Below are 20262 nucleotides of genomic sequence, written 5' to 3'. Positions count from 1 at the left end.
ATCTTTTAATAGTTTGTCATAGTTTGGTTTTATGGATCCTCCCCCCTCCCCCATTTGTATCTTATGGTTTTGTGGGTTTTTTCTAGCTTGCATCCCAGTTTATAGGAGTTAAGTACAATAATTTTTTAAAAAAAAATAAAAAAAAACAACCATGGCACTCTACTGGTTCTGTGATCTGAGATTCCCAACAACTTTAAAGGCTAATAAACATTCAATATTTCCCAGATTTTATTTCAGGAAAGTTGACTCCCCCCCTATGCACACACCTTCTCTTTCATGGTAAGATAGTGAAACAATCAGACAATAATAGGAGGGTGGTCACAACCCCTTTATATCCCTCCCCTATTTACATTCTCTCTCTCTCTCTTATCCATCCATCCATCCATCCTCATCTATCTGTCTGTCTGTCCATCCATCCATCCGGAATAACACTTTGTGCATCAGATGAAGTGTACTGCAGTCCATGAAAGCAGCTGCTGCAATAATTACGTTACCCATTAAGCTGCCATAAAACTTTTTGTTATTTTTTTTTAAAAACCCAGACAATAAATATCAAATCATCATCGGCACTTCTTGCAGTAAAAGGAGCAACCCCCACCCAGGCATGCTCACAAAAGCAGTGAGACTAAGCCACCCAATGAGAAGGGAGAGGTTTTACTGAATTTGGATGAGTCCTGAGAAATGTAGGAAAAGATGACTTTCTAAATTAACAAAACAAACGGGCAAAGTGGCTCAGTGACTGAGCAGATTCCAGGAGGCAGTGACCACTCAGAGTTGAAGAGGAAGGTGTGTGTGTGTTTGTGGAAGTGGGGAGGGGGGGGAGAGAAGTAGCTTGCCCAAGCCTTGAAAGGGGAGATTTTAGAGGGTAGATTGGGAAGAGATTCACAACAAATTCATCTTCTTTCCTGTTCTCCCTCATGGCTTCCCAGCTCATTCCTTCTAATAGGAAACTTGTTGCCTATCAAGAACTTTATGAAAGGACTGCAACCCTAGACGAAGACGGGGTTTCTGCATCTTGGAGGGCTCTCTGTGCATACAGAAAATATTGGGTGGAAAGTACTGTCTTCCGGCAACCCTGTCAGGTTTTCAAGGCAGGAGATACTCAAAGGTATTTTGCCACTGCCGGCCTCTGCATAACAAACCCAGACTTTCTCCCTAGTCTCCCATCCACGTATTACCCAGGGCCGACCCTGCTGAGCTTCCAAGATCTGAGCCCTCCTGGTCAGAAAAATAACAGTTTATAAATTAAAAGCTCTCCCATCCCCCACCTGATGAGGACTTAGCGTCGCCATTTTTTGGGGGAATGCGGAGAGTAATTGGGAATCCGTTGGGGCTGGGTGGGGGTGGGGGAAGGGAATGGTGTAGTGGTCCAACTGCTGCACTAGGAACTGGGAGGTCATGATTCAAATCCCCACTGTGCTGTGGGAGCTTTCTGGGTGACCTTGAGCCAGTCACACACTCTTGGCCTGTCCTACCTTGCAGGGTTGTTGTGAGGGCAAATACAGAGGAAAGAAGGACGTAACCAGGGCTGGATTAACAGATAGGCTAAGTAGGCGCCAGCCTATGGGCCCCCACATCTTTAGCAGCCCTGGATTGGCTTCCCCCCTGGTTTTCCCTCTGCTTGCAGCCCTCCCAGCCTGCACACGCAGCCAGCAACTGAGCTGCTCTTTGCCTGACTTGCCTGGTGCGGCTGCTGCTGGCCTTGTTGCCATGTTTGCCTCTCTCTGCCGCTCCCCTGCAGCTTTGGGGCTTTTAAGTAGGTTGCAGCAGGGGCTGTGGGTGGCAGGGGGGGGCACTCAGACTCTGAGATCATTTGCAAGGGGCCCCCCGAGATTTCAACTTCCTCGGGGCCTCTGCAGGGTTTAATCCATCATTGGCAGCATATAAATATAATGAATAAAGTGAGGAAATTGGCCTGATTAAACTTTTATAGTATCTTAGAGGGTTTTGGCCAGGGGGGAAAAATGCCCAGTGATTTATTAATCCCAGTTTGGAACTGGCAATTTGCAAGCCTGGAGGACTTCTCTTTTGCATCAAGCGGGTTTTTAAAAAAGACTTTGAAGGCGGCGTTCCCCTTCGCCACCGGTCTCCTCACCTGAGTGCAGACTGTTCTCTTTGGCAGTGGTGCTGTTGGTCAGGTAATCTTCTTTGCAAACAAACTTGTTCTCGTCAATGATATAAAGTTCCTCCCCCGTGGAGAGCTGTTTGTTACACATCATGCAGGTGAAACAGTTCAAGTGAAAGACTTTGCTCCGTGCTCTCCTGACCAGGTCGCTGGGAGAGATGCCCTGGGCGCAGCCCGCGCACTTGGTACCGAAACACCTGCAAGGGGAGGAAGAAAACAAGAGGCGAGGTGAACCGGAAAACCAGACAGCCGCAAGAGCTTCCAACTCATCCAGGGCTGCTATAGTCAGGCCTGCATTTCCTCGGGAGTAAGCTGGCGGAATGTGGGTCTTTTCCTGGTCTGTGTGGGATCAGGCCACACACCTTGCGCATGGAAACCAGTGCCACATGCAGAACCGAAGGACAGAAACATTCGTTTTCTACAAAATGGAAACTTCTGAAGGTGGCCCCCCAAACTGATCTGGCTACAAGATTTAGCCCTTCATTGTAAGGTTATTAAATAAATAAATAAGCATCTAAATAAATAAAACTGAAATTAGGAGAAATGTACACTTCTAAGGGAGGAGGGGTTTCAACGATCCTCCTCAGCCCATTTAATTATACAAGTTCCAGGGGAGCATCCATGGTAGTCTGTTGCGACCAGGAGGAAAAGCCACGTCCCATCTTCATACCCTGACAGCAAAACTTTTATGCATCAAGGGTGCCCCAAAATAAAGACTACCTTCCACCCAACCCAAATGTAGAAATAGTTCAAATAGCATTGAGAAAGTGTCGAAACAGCTGAGCCTCGTTTCAGAGTCACCAACAGCAGAGACGATTAAAGACATTTCAGTTTGCACTGGAAGAAGCAGGACCATTTAAGTACCCGGCTGGAGCCTTCTGGAGGTGCCAGGCTGGGCACCCCCCACGTGACTTAGAGACATTATCGGGGGGGGGGGGGGAAGTGCCAGACGTTCACCTTGCTTAGGGTGCCTGACAGTCTAGGGCCGGCCCTGGGTGGATGGATACCAGCCGTGGGGACTAAAGGGAACCTTCACATCCAGAGGCAGTCAAGCTCTGAATCCCAATGGCAGGGGGCAATGGCAGGGGAAGGGGAAGGCCCTCGGCCTCTGGGCCCTGATGTCGGAAGGAAGCGGTTGGCCACTGAGGTGGCTGAATGTGTGGAGGGAGTCCTCCCTGGGTACAGTCACAGGTTTGTGTCATTGTGAGGGTTTTGTGGGTGTTCTCTGTGTAAACTCCACCATTCTATCCACTGGTCTCCAAGTCAGCTAAGCAGTGAATATTTAAAAAGTATCAGATCCTTAATCAAGGAATATTCGGGGGATGGAGAGAGAAATAATCAAGCAAAACTAGACCTGCCATTTGCCTGGAGGGGGAAAAAAATCTGACCCTTTCAAAAAGGCTTAAAGGATCTTATTTACTGGGGAGTGGCGGGCTGGGCAGGGTGTCAGCTTGCCTGATGGCAGTTGGGCCCCCTTAAACATTAGACAATATGTTAAAAATGTCAATGACCTTTTAGTAGCTTGAAAATATAATAGAAGTCCCAATATTATGACTGTAATGCAGCTAAAAGTTACATTGTATTTAGGGTTGCCAGCCTCCTGGTTTTCCAACTGATCTCCAGCGGGCAGAGAGCAGCTCCCCTGGAGAAAATGCCATCTGGATTTACATTTAGGATCTACTGTATCCTGCCAGTTATATGTGCAATAGATGCACACTGTCATTACTAAAAATATATACATTTATTTTGCAAAAGTTTTAATTGTACCTTTCCCCCCCCCCCCCACTTATGTATTTTTTGAACATTTTATTTATTTCTTATACAAATTAAATGATAGCCTTACAATTGTGGGTGGGCTCCCTATGTCTCCTGGCAACCAGTATTTTTAGACCCAGTCTGCCACTGTTACTGGGTGATGTTTCCATCACTCCTTTATGTTCCACCACTCATTTATGTTCCTTAAGCCTCTGTTTGAGAGACAGGGACATTTCTATCTAGGCCTGTTGGAAACCCTAGTTACTAGAACATCAACACAAGGAAAAGCTCAGGTGCAGGCCAGAGACACTACGAGGTGGTTTACCTGCCACTGTGTCATGACCCTGGACTTCCTTGGTGGTCTTCCATCCAAGTACTAAACCAGGGGTGGCCAAAGTTGCTTAACAAAAGAGCCACAGAATAAACACCAGATGTTTGAGAGCTACAAGACATGAATGTGAAAAATTTAAGAGCCACAAGACGGACGGGCGGAAGGAAGGAAGGAAGGAAGGAAGGAAGGAAGGAAGGAAGGAAGGAAGGAAGGAAAATAGATATGGGAGGGAGAGGTGGAAAGAAAGCAACTGTAACTTTAAAGGCATTCTCCAAGCTGCCTTTAAAGTTGGCTTGGAGAAGTGATTTAAAGAGAGAGATGCCTTCTCCAAGCTGGCTGACTGGGTGGGGTAGAGGCTTTGAGAATCATACAGTATGTGTGCAAGAGCCATGTGTGGCTTCTGAGCCACAGTCTGGCCACCCCTGTACTAAACTGATTTTGATTATCTCCTGAGATCTGGTGAGACCAGGCTAGCCCGGTGGTGGCCCTCAAGTAGGTGGAGAGACCCATGTAGATGGGCCCCTGGTGTGGCTCTGATCATCTCTGCAGGGTCCTGCTAGTCCAATGTTAGTGATGGGGAACGTCTGGAGTTATTTGAAATCTATTCTACTGTTGTTTCAGTGCCCCACTTGGATGGCCCAGGCTAGTCTGATCTCATCAGATCCTGGAAGAGAAGCATGATCAGACCTGGCTCATATTTGGATGGGTGACCTCCAAGGAATCCCGGGGCATGACACGGAGGCAGCCAATGGCAAACCACCTCTGAAGCATCTCTTGCCTAAAAAACAAGTCCCACCTCGCCACCTAGAGGTGCATAATGCTAAAGGAGCTAGAACTTCCAGCTGCCAGACATCTGAGGATTGATAGGGTCTACTACGCACAAGGCCATATGATCTTTAATTAACTTAGTTTTATTCAGAACGTCAGCTTTTGTGTGCTCTCTAAGCACATTTCATCAGACGAGGAATCTGGAACAGTGAGCAGAGCCATATATAGCTGGTAGGCAGTGGCCCAGAAGGCAAAATGGTACAGATTTAAGAACCAATGACATTTTGCATTCTGAGCCACTGCCTACCAGCTACGTATGGCTCTGCTCACTGTGCCAGATGTCTCGTCCGATGAAGTGTGTTTAGGGAGCACATGAAAGCTGACGTTCTGAATAAAACTAAGTTGGTCTTAAAGGTGCAACTTGACTCCTATTTTGTTCTACTACTTCATACCAACATGGCTGACTATTTGGATCTTTAATTAATTCAGTGGCCATGATAGTTGGACAAGTCAGGATATCATCTCAGTGATGTGCGAGATCGACAGCGATTAACCCTATCAGGGTCTCTGTGCCGTTCAGCAGGAGAAGGTGACCTTCCCTGCCCCCTACCAGGCTGGGTTAGGCCTCTGCCTGTCCTGGAGATGCCTTCAAAGCTGAAGCCCCATGGGGGGGAAGATCCAGCAATGAGTGAGTTTCAAGCTGTTTGAACAAAGGCAAGCTAGAACCAGCCCGGTGCCTCAGCTAGAATGTTGGGCTACGAACTGGGAAGCCCAAGTTCAGATCTCAACTCTGCCATGGGCGAGCCACCCACTCTCAGCCTAACCCACCTCACAAGGTTGTTGTGAGGGTAAAAAGGATAAGAAGAATACTGTGAGCCACTTTGGGTCCCTTTTGGGGAGGAAGTGGGTATAAGAACATAAGAGAAGCCATGCTGGATCAGGCTGATGGCCCATCCAGTCCAACATTCTGTGTCACACAGTGGCCAAAAAACCCAAATACCATCAGGAGGTCTGTCAGTGGGGCCAGGACACTAGAAGCCCTCCCACTGTGCCCCCCTCCCCGAAGCACCAAGAATACAGAGCATCACTGCCCCAGACAGAGAGTTCCAACAATACCCTGTGGCTAATAACCACTGATGGACCTCTGCTTCATAGGCTTATCCAATCCTCTCTTGAAACTGGCTATGCTGGTAGTTTCAAGAGGGGATTTCTCGAGTTCCACTAAGAACATCAGAGAAGCCATGTTGGATCAGGCCAATGGCCCATTCAGTCCAACACTCTGTGTCATACAGTGGCCAAAAAAACCAGGTGCCACCAGGAGGTCCACCAGTGCGGCCAGAACACTAGAAGTCCTCCCACTGTGCCCGCTCCCCCCCCCCCGCCAAGCACCAAGAATACAGAGCATCACTGCCCCAAAGAGAGTTCCAGCAATAAGCTGTGGTTAATAGATAACTAAAAAAAATAGATAATTAAAAAAAATTAAGGCAGGTTTGTTCCCAAAGATTTGGAGCATAGCTGCTTATGAGGTCCTGAGAGGATGCTGACGGAATGGTCAGGAAGAGAGCAGGCCTCCTTTCCTTTTAGGAGCTGTGCCGAAGAAGGAACGCAGACCTGCTCAGAGCTGTTCCTTGGCAGCCCAGTCCTGAAACCAGGGCATTTTCGGGTCTCAAGGGGCATAACAAGCACCTTCAAAGACTAGGAGAGCAATCCTAAACTGGTCAACGTAGAATCCTACTCAGGTCTGTTCAGTGGAGCTCAGCCCCAGGGAAGTGTGTTTAGGATTGCGCTCTCTCTCCCTCCTCCTTGCCTGCACAAGACGGTTTTAAGCTGCTCTTCTCCTGTACAAGGCACTAAATCCATTTTTTTAAAAAAAAAAAATCACAGTAAAGCTGTATGACAAATTAAAAGAGGGAAATCCAGCCATAGAGGCAGGATATTACAAGAAGGAGGAGGGAAATTTATGGGTGATGCATGAGAATGGGGTTGGAAAAGATGCGCAGAGGAGAGGCAGTGTGGTTCAGTGGTCCGAGAACCTTGGAGGAAGGAGATGGGTTTGAACCCCTGCTGGGCCATGAAGGTCACTGAGTCAGCCGGGGCTGCTCAGAGCCTGAGGATAACATGGAGAAAAGAGGAAGGTGAGAGAAAGGGGAGACTGGGGGTAGGGCCCTGTGCTCCCTGGAAGGTGGGGTAAAAATGTGAGGTGGGGTGTGCAGAAGTCCAGGAGGAAAGGACACAGGTTAGATACTCAGGTGGCTGCATCAACCCCACTGCCTCCTTTCACCCTCTTAAGCCTTCCTCATTTTAGCATCCATTTCTGCAGCACGAATCTGCTTGAAGCTGGGCCTTTCCAGCTGTAAGAGTGGAGGGACTCCTCCTCCTTGCCCACTTTCCAAAAGGGATAGAATACATTCACGTTTGCTTTGGGCCCTGAGCACTTCTGTCTCCGGTAGCTTTTTGGAATGGCTGAGTCCTTTTCCAGACTGTTTTAAATTTAGATTTTCCATTCCATTTCTCTCTCTCTCTGGTTATGTCTTCTCTCCTGATTGCCAGTTGCTTTGAATGCCTGCCAGAAAAGCAGCATGCCAATGTTTTTAAATAAACACACAGCTCAGTTTTATTGAATGGAAGGTGGGCAGAAAGGGGGACCTCGAAGAGAAGATCTGGAGCAATGGGCTGGCACCCTGCGCAGACCAAATCCCATCCAGCCACAAAAACACCGGGTCAAATCCCATCCAGTTACAAAGTAGGCTAGATGTCTCTTGCCTGCTCCCCCTGCCCATTCCCCCCTGGCTTCCCCATCCCTTCCTTCCTGCTTCCCTCATTGTTGAACCAGAAATGGTAATCTCCTTGCCCAGGGGTGTATGGGCCATTGAATTGACAGGGAAATTTCCTGACGAGGCCACTGTCAGGTGTGTGTGTAGAGCCGGATTAACAATTAGGCCAAGTAGGCACTGGCCTATGGGCTCCCACACCTTTAGGGGCCCCCGGGCTGGCTTTGCCCCTGTTCCCCCCGCCTTGCAGCCCTCCTAGCCTGCATGGGCAGCCAGCAACTGAACCACTCTTTGCCCAACCTGCCGGTGCAGCTGCTGCCGGCATCATCACCAAGTTTGCCTCTCTCTGCCTCACAGCTTTGTCAAAGGGGCTTTTAAGAAGGGGTCTGCAGCTGCAGTGGGGGCCAAGGGTGGTGGGGTGGGTGCTCAGACTCTCAGATGATTTGTGAGGCCCCCCCCCAAGTTTTCAACTGCCTCGGGGCCTCCACAGGGCTTAATCCGGCACTGTGTGTGTGCGCGTGCATGCCCTGGGGGTCAGGGAAAAGCATAGCCCAGCTCAGCCACACTGTCATGCTCCAGGGGCTGCTTGGCTCTGATCCTCGCATCAGTCATGGCTTCCAGGACGGGTGTGTGTGTGTGTGTGTGTGTTTGTGTGTGATGCAGTAGATGAGATAGTACCCATTGCCATCTTGACAGAGCCGAAGGGCCCTGCAGTGCTGACCTAGCAGGAGGCTGCTCAGCTGCACTCAGTCCAGGGAACAGCAAGTGGCAGCACAGGACAGGACAGAGGGGAGACAGGAAAAGGAAAGGTCCCCTGTGCAAGCACCAGTCGTTTCCGACTCTGGGGTGACGTTGCTTTTACAGCGTTTTCACGCAGACTTTTTACGGGGTGATTTGCCATTGCCTTCCCCAGTCATCTACGCTTCCCCCCCAGGAAGCTGGGGACTCATTTGACCGACCTCGGGAGGATGGAAGGCTGAGTCAACCTCGAGCCGGCTACCTGAATCCAGCTTCTGCTGGAACCAAACTCAGGTTGTGAGCAGAGAGTTCAGATCATAGTACGCAGCTTACCACTCTGTGCCACGGGGCCACTTTGAGGGAAAACAACAACTGTGCAGAAATGAAATTAAAAAAAACAACACCTTGGTGCTTATATATCCAAATCTATTCTCATTCAAAGACACCATGTAACACAGAAGAAAATCCCATACATTAGTGAAAGACCCTCTGCAGAAAACGATATAATCTTGTTCGAGTTCCTGAACAAAAAGTTCATGAAAGCACTCAATTTCTTCAAAATCTTTCACAATTTCTGTGTGGATTCCAATTCCCCGAAGAAGTCCATCTCCAAAGGAAAAGGTACGATAATAAATGTGGATATATAAGTACCAACGTTTTGTTTTTGTTTTTAAACTCTTTATTGCACGGTTGTTGTTTTTCCTCTGCACTCGGTCCAGGGCCTGTAGCATTTCCCAGTTTACTCTCCCCCCACTGCCCTTTTGGGCTCACCCTGGTCCTAGAGGCAGTGGAGGGATCAATCCCCTGCCTCTTGGGATCAACCATTGCCCTGGGTGGGGGTGAGGAGTAGGAAGGGGGTGGGGGTAGAAGGACAAGAGCAAAATTGGCTTCCAGATAGTCTGGCATTGCCTCAAGGATCCTTCCTTCCTAACCAGTCTTTTTATGCTTTTCATGTATTTTAGAACTGTTTTAAAATCTCTTTTAAAAAATGTTTTAATGACATATGTTTGGGAGGGGGGTTAATTTTAATGGTGTCATGATATCATTTCTCACATTTGCATACTGGTTGACATCATAGATGTTTAAATTGTTAGCTGCCTTCGAATCCCTTGGGAGGGCAGTAAGGCAGGAGATGAATTTTGTAAATAATAATAAATAATATTTAAAAAACACAATGCCTAAAAGTGTTGCGTTCCTTCCTTGCCATGGGTCTAATACTGTTGAAACCCAGCACTTCCCACTCAAACAGGCTATAGATGGGGCTTTTAGGTGGTAGCCCCTAAAATTGGAATCAGTGGGATTGTTTCTGCCTAGGCATGAGTGGGAGTAGGCTTTATTTCAGTCTCATGGAATTCAGTGCTAGAAGGAATCCTGCATTTTCACTTGCCAAGGGAATTATAAAAAGACTGTTAAAATCAAAACTCAATTTATATAATCACCTACAAGAAAACAGGTCTCCCCACCCGCCCCCAGCCTTCCAAAAGCCAGCCAATGCTTGCAGTCTCAGGCGAGAGGAGCAACAGAGACCCACCCATGTCCCATCCCTTCTCTGCTGGACAATTTACTGTATGACCCTTGCCAGGCACCCTCGCAGGGATGTTGTGAGAAGGGGCCCCCCGTGCATCCCATGGGAGCTCCTCACTTGGGTCAGACCAGTCACACCCTCTGAGCCTAACCTACCTCATGGGGCTGTGTGGAGAGGAGACAAGAAGGAAAGAAGGAAAGAAAGAAGGAAGGAAAGAAAGAAAGAAAGAAGGAAAGAAAGAAGGAAATAAGGAAAGAGGGAAAGAAGGAAAGAAGAAAAGAAGGAAGGAAGGAAGGAAGGAAGGAAGGAAGGAAGGAAGGAAGGAAGGAAGGGAGGAAGGGAGGAAGGAAGGGAGGGAGGGAGGAAGGGATGAAAGAAAGAAAGAAAGAAAGAAAGAAAGAAAGAAAGAAAGAAAGAAAGAAAGAAAGAAAGAAAGAAAGAAAGAAAGAAAGAAAGAAAGAAAGAAAGAAAGAAAGAAAGAAGAAACCCCTGAGTTCCTAAGAGGAAGGGTGGGATAAAAATATACTGGATAATTGAATAAATGCAGTGAGATCAACATAGCAATTTTGCAAATGGAAGAGAAATAGGACCCTATCCAGTTAATACTTCTAGTTCCAAAAATGTAGCTTCCCTTCCTCCAAAGCATTCCATCGCCATCAAAGAGAAATCTAAAGAAAAATCAACTCTTTAAAGAGAAAGAAAGAAAGGCGTTTCCTTTTTCTGGTTCCTAAAGAAGGCCTTTTTGGGATCCACCCAAACACCCTGGCTCCCCTCCCATGAACTGAAGTGTTCTAGCTAGTATTGTCTGTACATTAAGTCAGATGTTTTTGAATGGGCAACGATGAGGGGCAATGGATTGGGGGAGGCTGTTTTGAGTGCAGGAAACCAAACCTCTTTCAATCTGTTCTAAGACAGATGAAGAAATCTTTAGACAGGGATCTCAGTGGGCCTTATTTCCAAGTAAATATGATTGCTGTTTTGATGCCGGGTGCTAATCCTGCCTCTCTGAAGTTAAAACAGCCACAGGTCCCAGTCCGGTGAGATTGGGCACCCACTGATGTGCGCTACCTCAGAAGTAAGCCCCATGGATGTCAGTGGAGTTTCACTCATTAGTGAATGTGCCCCTCTTAAATTTGTAAATTCGTGTGCTGTTAAGTCAGCCTTGTTGGGCCTTGCTTCTGCTTAAGAAGCGTGTGTGAGATGGAGCCAATACCACAGACTGCAGTTATTCCAAAGCCACATGGCTCGTTTCGATTCTTATGACCGACACGAACACAATTTCTATACTTTTCACTACTACAAAAATATCAAACCCAGTAGAGCTAGAGGCTGCACAGGCCTGGGAGAACCTCTCTAGCCTCCCCTTTCCCTCTGCCATTTCAAATGGTTCCTTCAGCAGAACCCCATTCTCCAGATGGGGAAAAGTGAGGCTGAGAAGGATTTGTCCCCAGCCCTCACTCTACCCCCCCCCCCAACCTTTCTGTCTTGCCTCAAGGGGGCACCTTTAATCCCTTCACATTCAAGTGTCACAGTTCAGAGCGAGTGCACAAAGGGTTGAGGATTCTCTGGGAGTCCTGGGTTCAAATCCCACCACGGTTTATGGGCAAACTACCCCTTGTTTAAAGGAAAGCCATCTGCACGACCCTGGAAGCCTTGTTTCCCTGCTACAGTCCCACTACCGGAGATGAACCAATGATGGGCAGGGGCTGCCAGGAAACCTCTGGTGTTTTGCTCCTCAGTCCTCTTCATCTAGCTACAAGCGGCAGCTCATAGAGGCAGGGAGAGGGGGGTGGCTTTCGTGGTGGCAACGGTGTGCCCTCCGCTTGGCACTCTGCAGATTATTGCATGAATGCCCGAAACCTCCTTCTACTGAGTCAGGCCAACAGTCCCTCAAAGTCTGGCTTGTCTACTCAGACTGGCAGCGGCTCGCCAGGATCGGAGACGGAGCTCTTTCCTATCACCTCCTGCCTCATCCTTTTCCAAACGGGAGATGCCGGGGATTGAACCCGGGGCCTTCTGTGCGCCGAGCAGAGGCTCTGCCACTGAGCCCCCGAGACGTTATACCTTGGCATCTGGGTGAAAGGCGGATTGGGGAGCGCAGGGTGTAGCTGCCAGCTCCGGGATGTGATTTACTGGGTGATTTTATCCCCCCCCCCCCCCATGAAAAGCTTCAGCAAGCGATTTCCACGCATTGAGCCTCTCATAAAAGGACAGGGCGTTTCTCCAGGCCTGTTGGCAAAGCTACTTGCAGGAAAGGAACGGGAGACATTAAGCCCGTGGCTTCCATCGCACTCAGTCCCATTGAAGTCAGCGGAATGCAATTTCGGAGTGGACGTGAAAAGGGCAGCTGATGCTCACTGCGAGGCAACCGGGAATCAACTCAAGGCAACGGCGGGCTTGCCGCTGGTTACTACGAACAATAATAAGCGAGAGCCGGGGGGGGGGGGGGGAGCAGCTGGAGGCAGGGAGACCCGGGTTCGAATCCCCAAGGAAGCCTTGGACCAGTCCCGCGCTCTCCCCCTAACCCCTGGCAGGGAGGGCGTTGGAGAAAGTGGGGGGGGGGGGAGGGGAGAGGCGGGGAACCGCTGAAGGAACTACAGGCAGGCCCAGGCTGGGACCCAATGAGGTTCCAGAGCGACCGGAGAGGCGGGCGGGCAGCGAAGGGCTCTTCTTCCCCGGCCGGGACCGGGCCAGGAGGGGGGGGCGGCGGCGGCTGCTTGGCTTCTCTCCCACCCAGTCGGGTCCAGATCCGGCTCTCCTGCGGGATCCCCCCTCCATCCTGGGAATAAATGCATCCACTGGATCTGGCCGCACATCCAGGGACCTGGAAAGAGCGGGGGAGGGGGGGAGGCGAAGCCAGGCTGGCCCGCAAGGGCTCCCAAAGACGGCCTCTAGAGTCTCGCGCTTCTGTCTTAGGCCAGCCGGGGCCATCCCCTCCAAGGCCTCGCCAAGACCCTGCAGAGCCAGGAAGGCCTGGACTGAGCAGCTTCTGCCGCCTCGCCTCTGGCTCCCGCTCCGCCTGCCCCTGCTCTCTCCGGCGGGCCCAGCCGCCCCCTGCCCCTCCGAAGGGAGGGAGGGAGGGAGGGAGGGAGGGAGGGAGGAAGGAAGGAAGGAAGGAAGGAAGGAAGGAAGGAAGGAAGGAAGGAAGGAAGGAAGGAAGGAAGGAAGGAAGGAAGGAAGGAAGGAAGGAAGGTCGTCGGGCAGGTTCAGACGTGACTTCCAGAGCAGCCTCTAGCCCGGGAGGACTCGTGTCGAAGACGGAGGGGCGGCGCCTTGGCCGGGCCACATCGCTCAAAGGCCTGCCGACTCGGAAGAGAGATCCCCATAGAACTTGCCTCCCCCAGCCAGGCCCACTGGAGACCCACTGAAGTGGGAGCCTTCCTTCCTTCCTTCCTTCCTTCCTTCCTTCCTTCCTTCCTTCCTTCCTTCCTTCCTTCCTTCCTTCCTTCCTCCCCCCCCCCCAGCAAGCCAGCGCCCTTCGGCCTGGTGGAGCCCGTCTGTGCGGCGGAGCAAGCCCCAATGACGCCCGTGGGGTGGGGGGCGTGCTTGGAAGCCAGCTCCCCCCCACTGCAACATCGGGGCCGCCTCCTGGGTGAACCCCGGTGGGGATCGACTGGGCAGCCAGGATCTCCGGCGGGCAGAGGCAGTAAGGGGGGGGGGGGGAAGGATCTCTTCCGAAGACTGGGAAGAAAGAAAAAACCGGAGAGACCAGATTGACGCTGAGAAACGGGCCCAGGATCGGGTTCGTGGCGTCTCCGCCGGGTATTGCGCTTGGCATACGAAGCAGGGGGCTGCGGCCACTATTTCCAAGCGGGTAAGCGACGCAGCTCCATTGTTTGCATTTTTAAGCACTCCTTCCCAGTCCGCCTTCGCACTTGGAGTATGAAGCACAATGCAGGGGCACGAGCTCTGTAGACACGCCCATGAGCCCACGCAGAGAAGGGCAGGTACAGTCTATACCCACAGTGGCAATTTAATGACCTCTCGTTTGTCTCTGACAATTAAAAGATTTTTCTGAAATCGAGGGTCTATTCCTGAGAGGCAAAACCCGGCCAAATAGAAGGACCACCGTCTGTGGGCCAATTTCGCACTAGACTTTTAACCCTGGTTCAGCCCCCTTCCCTAAACTGTCGTTCTACACTCAAATCAGAGAATCGCAGAGTCAGAGTTGGTTTCTCTGATTCTTTGATTCTAGTGTAGAATGTCGGTTTGGGTACAGGGCTAAACCAGGGTCAACGGTCTAGGGTGAAACTGGTCTACAGTTAAGGGCTGGGGAAACCCGGGGAGGGCGCAGCCCCGATCCTCTGCGTGCCACATTTGCCAGCTCAAGCCGACTTACTCTCGGAGAAGACGACAGTTTTTTAAAAAGCTGGCCGGAGGAGGGATGGGCCGGCGGGCGGGGAGAAATGCGACTGAGAGCGCGATCCTCCGCAGGTGTACTCAGAGCCCTACTCAGTGGGCCTTACTCCCAGGAAAGTCCTCTGAGGGTCGCACCTTTTGTCTATTTCGATCACAGCTCCTATCGTGGGTCTTATTTACTGGGAAGTAATACATTCGGGCGCAGCGGGGCTTAACTCCTCAAGGAAGCCGGCGCCAACGTGCATTCTTGGTTGGAGTTACATTTGCAGGGGGTCTACTTTCAAGTCACTGCGAGTAAAAGCATCCTAACCCCCTTTTTTTGCCACGGATGGTATCACACACAGGGAAATCGGCGGGATGCAGGCATTTTAATCCGATTTTTTTTAGCTATCCTGAGAGAGGCAGAGAAGGAAGGCGGGAAAAGGGTCACGATCCATGCCAAGCGGACCACTTTTGACGCCCCGCTGATCCGAAGAGGGAAATCCCGCAGAGGTCTGGCAAGAGCTTTCCTTTCATTCAACGGGACCGTCCGGGCTCTTCAGTGGACCCGGGGTTTTGTGCCCGGCCGGGCCTGGAGGAAACCGGCCGCCTGATTTTGCAGATAAATCAGAATCAAAAGTTGCGATCACACATGCTAAATAATGCACTTTCAATTCACTTCCCAACTGGATTTTGCCAGTTTCTCGCACGGTAAAATCCAGTCGGAAAGTGCATTGGAAGTGGATTGAGAGAGCATTATTTTGTGTTTGGGATGGCCGCCGAAACACCGGCTTCTTTTAAGGGGCAGGAGGGGAAGGGAGGCCTTTCTCCGACCGAGGGGATTGCAGCCAGATCCATTCCGGCTACCTTTACTCGGGAGCAAGTTTAAGATGGGGGCGGGACTCTTCTCTCTCCCGCCTGCAGGCGAGCGGATCGTGGCCTCTCTGGCCTTCGCCTCTGAGCTCCCCACCCGCTTCGGGCAACTTCCCCGGCGTTTCTTCCTTGCCGAGAAGGGCCGGGGCGCGCGGAAGCCGCAGACAAAGCCGAGGTGGGCCGGCGGCCTGGATCGCGCCGAGGCCGGGAGGAGAAAGCCCGGAGCCCCAGAGACACCTGGGGTGGGGGTGGGGGTGGGGAGGAGGATTTTTCCAGACGGGTTCCCCCCCCCCCGAGGGTTCTACAGAGAAAAGGGAAACTCAACGGATCGACCTTCAGCAGGCTGCCGAGTCCCCCTCCCCCACGCCCTCTTTCCCAAAACCTTCCCGGATCTTTGCGTCTTCAAGCACTCCCCCCACCCCCAGATCCGACTTCTTCTCTGCCCGCCGCCCAGCCGCCTTCTTAGTTTTTCTTCTCTTTTCCTTTCCAGCCCGGACTCTCTTTCTGTAATGCCCCCTTTCTTCAACACCTTCCGGATTTTTGCTCCCTTCCCCTTCGTTTCGGCTTCCTTCCCTTCATTTTTTTTTAAACCGCTTATTTCCCTTCCTGCCTTTGATTTTGCCCCGTTTCCCCAGGAATCCTAACCTCAGCAGAATCTTTTACTCCCAGGAAAGCACAGTTTCGCACGAGACCTTTAATCCTGGTTTAGCCCTGTCCCTAAACTGACATTCTACACTAGAATCAGAAAACCACAGAGTCTCGGAGTTGGTTTCTCCGATTCTCGTGTCGAACGCCGGCTTGCGGACAGGGCTAAAGGTCTCGTGCGAAATTGGTTCACGTTTTAAATTAGTATTTTTTTTGGCTCAGTCCTCCCTATCTCCGTTCCCTTCCCTCGTTTTAAAGAAACCTTTTGTTTGTTTTGCGAGGGACTTGGAGGTTTCCAGTCAGTTTCAAAGCGCGGGTCAATTTCACTGGCTCCGCAGAAGGCCGCTTCTCGCTTCTTCCCTACCCAAGTTCGATCCCCCCCCTCCCGCTTTGGACATCCTGCGTAAATTACTTGCCCCCCTGTTTAAAAAAAGGTGTGGCTGCTTTCCACCTTCGGCCTTTGCGGTCCGAAGATTTAAGGGGGGGGGGAGGTGTTTCTCAGCCGGGGTGCAAAGTGGATTACTCGATCTAGCGGAGGTGGGAGGATTATTTTTTTTAAGTGTACACAAAGCACTTCCTCTCGGGGAAACACCTTTCCATATTCAAATCCAGTCATCCCCTCCAAACACCCGCCGTCCAGATAGCGTTAACACTTGAATCCCCCTTAACCAAGCCCCCCCCCCCGCCAATTTCAGTTGTTTTCGTCTGACGCGTGCGTGTGTGTGTGTGTGTGTGGGGGGGGGGGGGGTGAGGTGCTTTAAAAAAAGAAAAGAAAACACACACGTGTGATTTCCTACTGAATTATCATTTCGGTCTGGGGGATCCGAATCGACAGATTCAGAATGAAAAGGGGTAGGGGGCTGTGTAAACACACCGAAAGGACCCCGACGTTGGCAGAGTCTATTTTCAGCAGCCGAGGATCTTGCCAACCCCCTCCCTCCAATGATTTGTTCGTTCCCAAAATAATATATAAAAATTGAGCAAAAAGAAAATAAAAAATCCTCCGTAGAGAGAGAGAGAAGTAAACCCAAGCTTTAAACTCCACCACCACTCGCGGTTTCATATACAAATCACTACGCATCTTTAGCCTCAGTTTTACTTTTTAGGGCTTTGCTATTTAGGGACCGAACTGCTCGACCTTAGAAACCTGCTTTCTCGGGAGTAAGAAGAAGCGAGTTGAATTAGATCGGCTTAGACGCAATTGTGCGGGGGATCGCAGCCTCAGAAGTCGGCTGGAGAGCGCCCTAAGAGATTGTTTTCCACCTTCCCTGGGGGAAAAAAAATCTGCTTTCGTTTTCGGCTCGGACCTTGGCTTGTCGGCATCGCCCTCCGAAGCCATTAGTTTTCAAAGCCGATTCTCAGATCTGAAGTGTGGACGGCGCCGGCATTTCAAGACGCGAAGGGCGGGCGGGGGTTCGCATAAAGAAACGCGCTTTGCTTAACGGTTCACGAAGGCAAATTTTCGGTGTTATTGATAAGGCCCGTCAAGGGGGAAACGCGCGATAAAATAGTACAAATATAATATAATATGAAAACACTTCCTAGATACCCTCGGCCATTGGTCTCCTTGACCTCTTCGGCCACAAGAATAATATTTGGTTTTTTAAAAACGGAACAATATTTCCCCTTTATTCGATTTCTTGCAAACACAATCCAGAGAATTAACAAAATTCTCAAGCATGCATACGAAAGCTTACAGTCTAAATAAAACTTCGTTGGTCTTAAGGGCGCTACTGGACTCCTGCTTCGTTAAAAACAATGTCCTTTCTCACGTCATTTAAATCGCGGGCGGCGGGATGGGGGGGTGGGAGAGTGAAGTGTTAAAAATATCCCTTGCCGAATATAATCGCAATTTTAAAAGAACTCTACCACGCGGAAGAGAGTGGCTTTTTTTCATGCCTGAAAGCGGACAGCGATTAACAGCGACCCGCCCTTAAAAAACAAACAAACCCACAACCTTTATTTAATTCTGAAGTTCTCCTGTGACTCTCCCGCCCGCGCCCGGGTCCCTTCTCCCGCCACTAAAGCGCCTTTTCCCACCCCTTCCTCAGCCGCCGAGACTCGGAGAGACTTTCTGTCGCGGAGGGTCAACATAGGAAAGAAAAACCCGGGGCTGTTTTTTTTAAACCGCATTTAAAGAGAAACTTTGTAAAGAAATAGAATTTGAAATTGTTTTTTTTTTTTAAATATATATTTTTAAAAAATTAAAAACCACCCCCTCCCCCCCCCCCCCCCCCCGCCTTCCCTCCTCCTCCGATTTTTCAAGAAATAAGCCACGAGATCTTAAGGACCCTTTCCCGGGAGGAAGGCCCACGAAGTAGACTCGATCGGGATTCTGAGCAGACCCGCTTCCGGCGGCCTTCAAACAAAACTAACCAACCAACCAAGGCGGATCTTGCCCTTCTGGGACGCTGCTCCTAGTTGCCAGGAGGCGGGCAGTTGGGAGAGAGGGAAGGAAGGAAGAGCGACCCCCCCCCCGTTAAAAAGAGCCCCCAACAGAGAGCCCCCCCAACTTTGGGGAAGTGACTTTTCCCCTTGCAAGAAAGCGGCAACCGCGTCGCCTCCTCGGATGGGGCCGGGTCGGCAGGTGCTCCCTCCCCCCCCCCCCCCCCACAAAGGCCTGCAGACAAAACAGCCCCCCCTCGCCCCATGTTCAATATTAGGAGCCAGCAACTATTTTATTTGTTAAGCTGCCTTCAGGGCGCCGGGTGGGGGTGGGGGCTGCCGGACCTGGAGGGGCTCTTGGGGGGGGGGCTTATACGACCTCCCTTCGCAAAAGGTTTGATTGATTGATTGACTAATGTGGGGGGGAGATATTCCGGACTCAGCTGCCCGCAGCGCAGCCTCGGGGCTCTAGACGACGGGTGAGGTTTGGGGTAGGATTCCCAACTGTCAGATGCAACTCCCCCCCCCCCTCCCCCACGCCCCGGTCCTTTGGGGAGGTTTTCCCCGGAGATGCCTGGCCTTGGGACGCTGCTGACTGCAAAGCACTCGGCGCAGGGGCAGAGGCCCTGAGATTGGACATTTCTGAACCGATGAACATACGAAGCTGCCTCTTTGGTCCATCAAAGTCAGTCTTGCCTACTCAGACTGGCAGCGGCTCTCCAGGGTCTCAAGCTGAGGTTTTTCACGCCTACTTGCCTGGACCCTTTTGCGTTGGAGATGCCGGGGATTGAACCTGGGGCCTTCTGCTTCCCAAACAGATGCTCTACCACTGAGCCACCGTCCCTCCCCAAAATAATAACCTAACCAGGATTCATAGGAATAAGATTAAGGGGTTCATATGAACATCTATGAAGCTGCCTTCTACTGAACCAGACCCTCTTTGGTCCATCAAAGTCTACTCAGACAAAGTCTACAATTTGTCTACTCAGACTGGCAGCGGCTCTCCAGCGGAGGCTTTTCACGCCTTCTTGCCTGGGCCCTTTTGAGTTGGAGATGCCGGGGATTGAGCCTGGGACCTTCTGCTTCCCAAGCAGATGCTCTGCCACTGAGCCACCGTCCCTCCCCTTAGACATGTGAACATACGAAGCTACCTTCTACTGAGTCAGACCCTCAGTTCATCAAAGTCAGTATTTGTCTACTCAGACTGGCAGCGGCTCTCCAGGGTCTCCAGCTTTTTCACGCCTACTTGCCTGGACCCCTTTTTAGTTGGAGATGCCGGGGATTGAACCTGGGACCTTCTGCTTTCCAAGCAGATGCTCTGCCACTGAGCCACCGTCCCTCCCCGTCAGGAAGGCTGGGGCCTGAAATCCTGGCTTTGTCACTAGAGCATCTGGGGGAGGGGGGAGTCCCCTTTTGCAAGGCGCCACCGGTCCCCCCCCCGCCCTGTGGGTGTGGGGATGGTGGTGGGGAGGGGAGGGGCGGCATGAGTTTGTTGAAAGTTGCAGGGGCTTGGGGGAGGGGGGGTGGCCCCGATCCGGAAGACAGGCAGGCGGGCGGGACTTACCGGAAAAAGTCGTTCTTGCAGTAGAGCTTCCCGTCGCGGGAGAAGCACTTCTCGGTGAGGTTGCATTTGCACTCGCAGCACTGGACGCACTTGACGTGCCACGCCCGGTCGAGCACGTTGAGGAGAAACCGGTCCAGGATTGGGTCGCTTGCAGCCCGCGCAGTGGACCATGGTCTGGCTCCTCGGGGGCTCTTGGGGGGCGGGCGGCGAAGGGGAGGCGGCGGACCGGAGGCCGGCGGGGGGGACCTCGGGGCGGGGGGCGCGGCCAGCCCTCGGCCTCCCCGGACTCCGAGCAGGAGAGAGAAGCGATGGGTGGGTGGGGGGAAGGGGGGGAGTCAAGAAGAGCCCCCCCGATCGGTGCCTAAGAAGCCGGGGAGGGGCAAGCGGCAGAAGTCATGAGCCGGGCGCCCCCCCCAACCCCAGCGCAGGAACCCCCGACGGGGC

General features: G+C 51.4%; 1 pseudogene; it reads right to left on the bottom strand.

Annotated features, from left to right (window-relative positions):
* Positions 1 to 2045: 2045 nt before the first annotated feature.
* On the bottom strand, positions 2046 to 19989 carry LOC132586852 (LIM/homeobox protein Lhx1-like; annotated as a pseudogene).
* Between the last annotated feature and the right edge of the window lie 273 nt (positions 19990 to 20262).

Source organism: Heteronotia binoei, chromosome 18 (genome assembly GCF_032191835.1).
Source record: "Heteronotia binoei isolate CCM8104 ecotype False Entrance Well chromosome 18, APGP_CSIRO_Hbin_v1, whole genome shotgun sequence".
NCBI classification, from domain to species: domain Eukaryota; kingdom Metazoa; phylum Chordata; class Lepidosauria; order Squamata; family Gekkonidae; genus Heteronotia; species Heteronotia binoei.
This window is presented reverse-complemented; position numbering and strand designations above follow the sequence as displayed.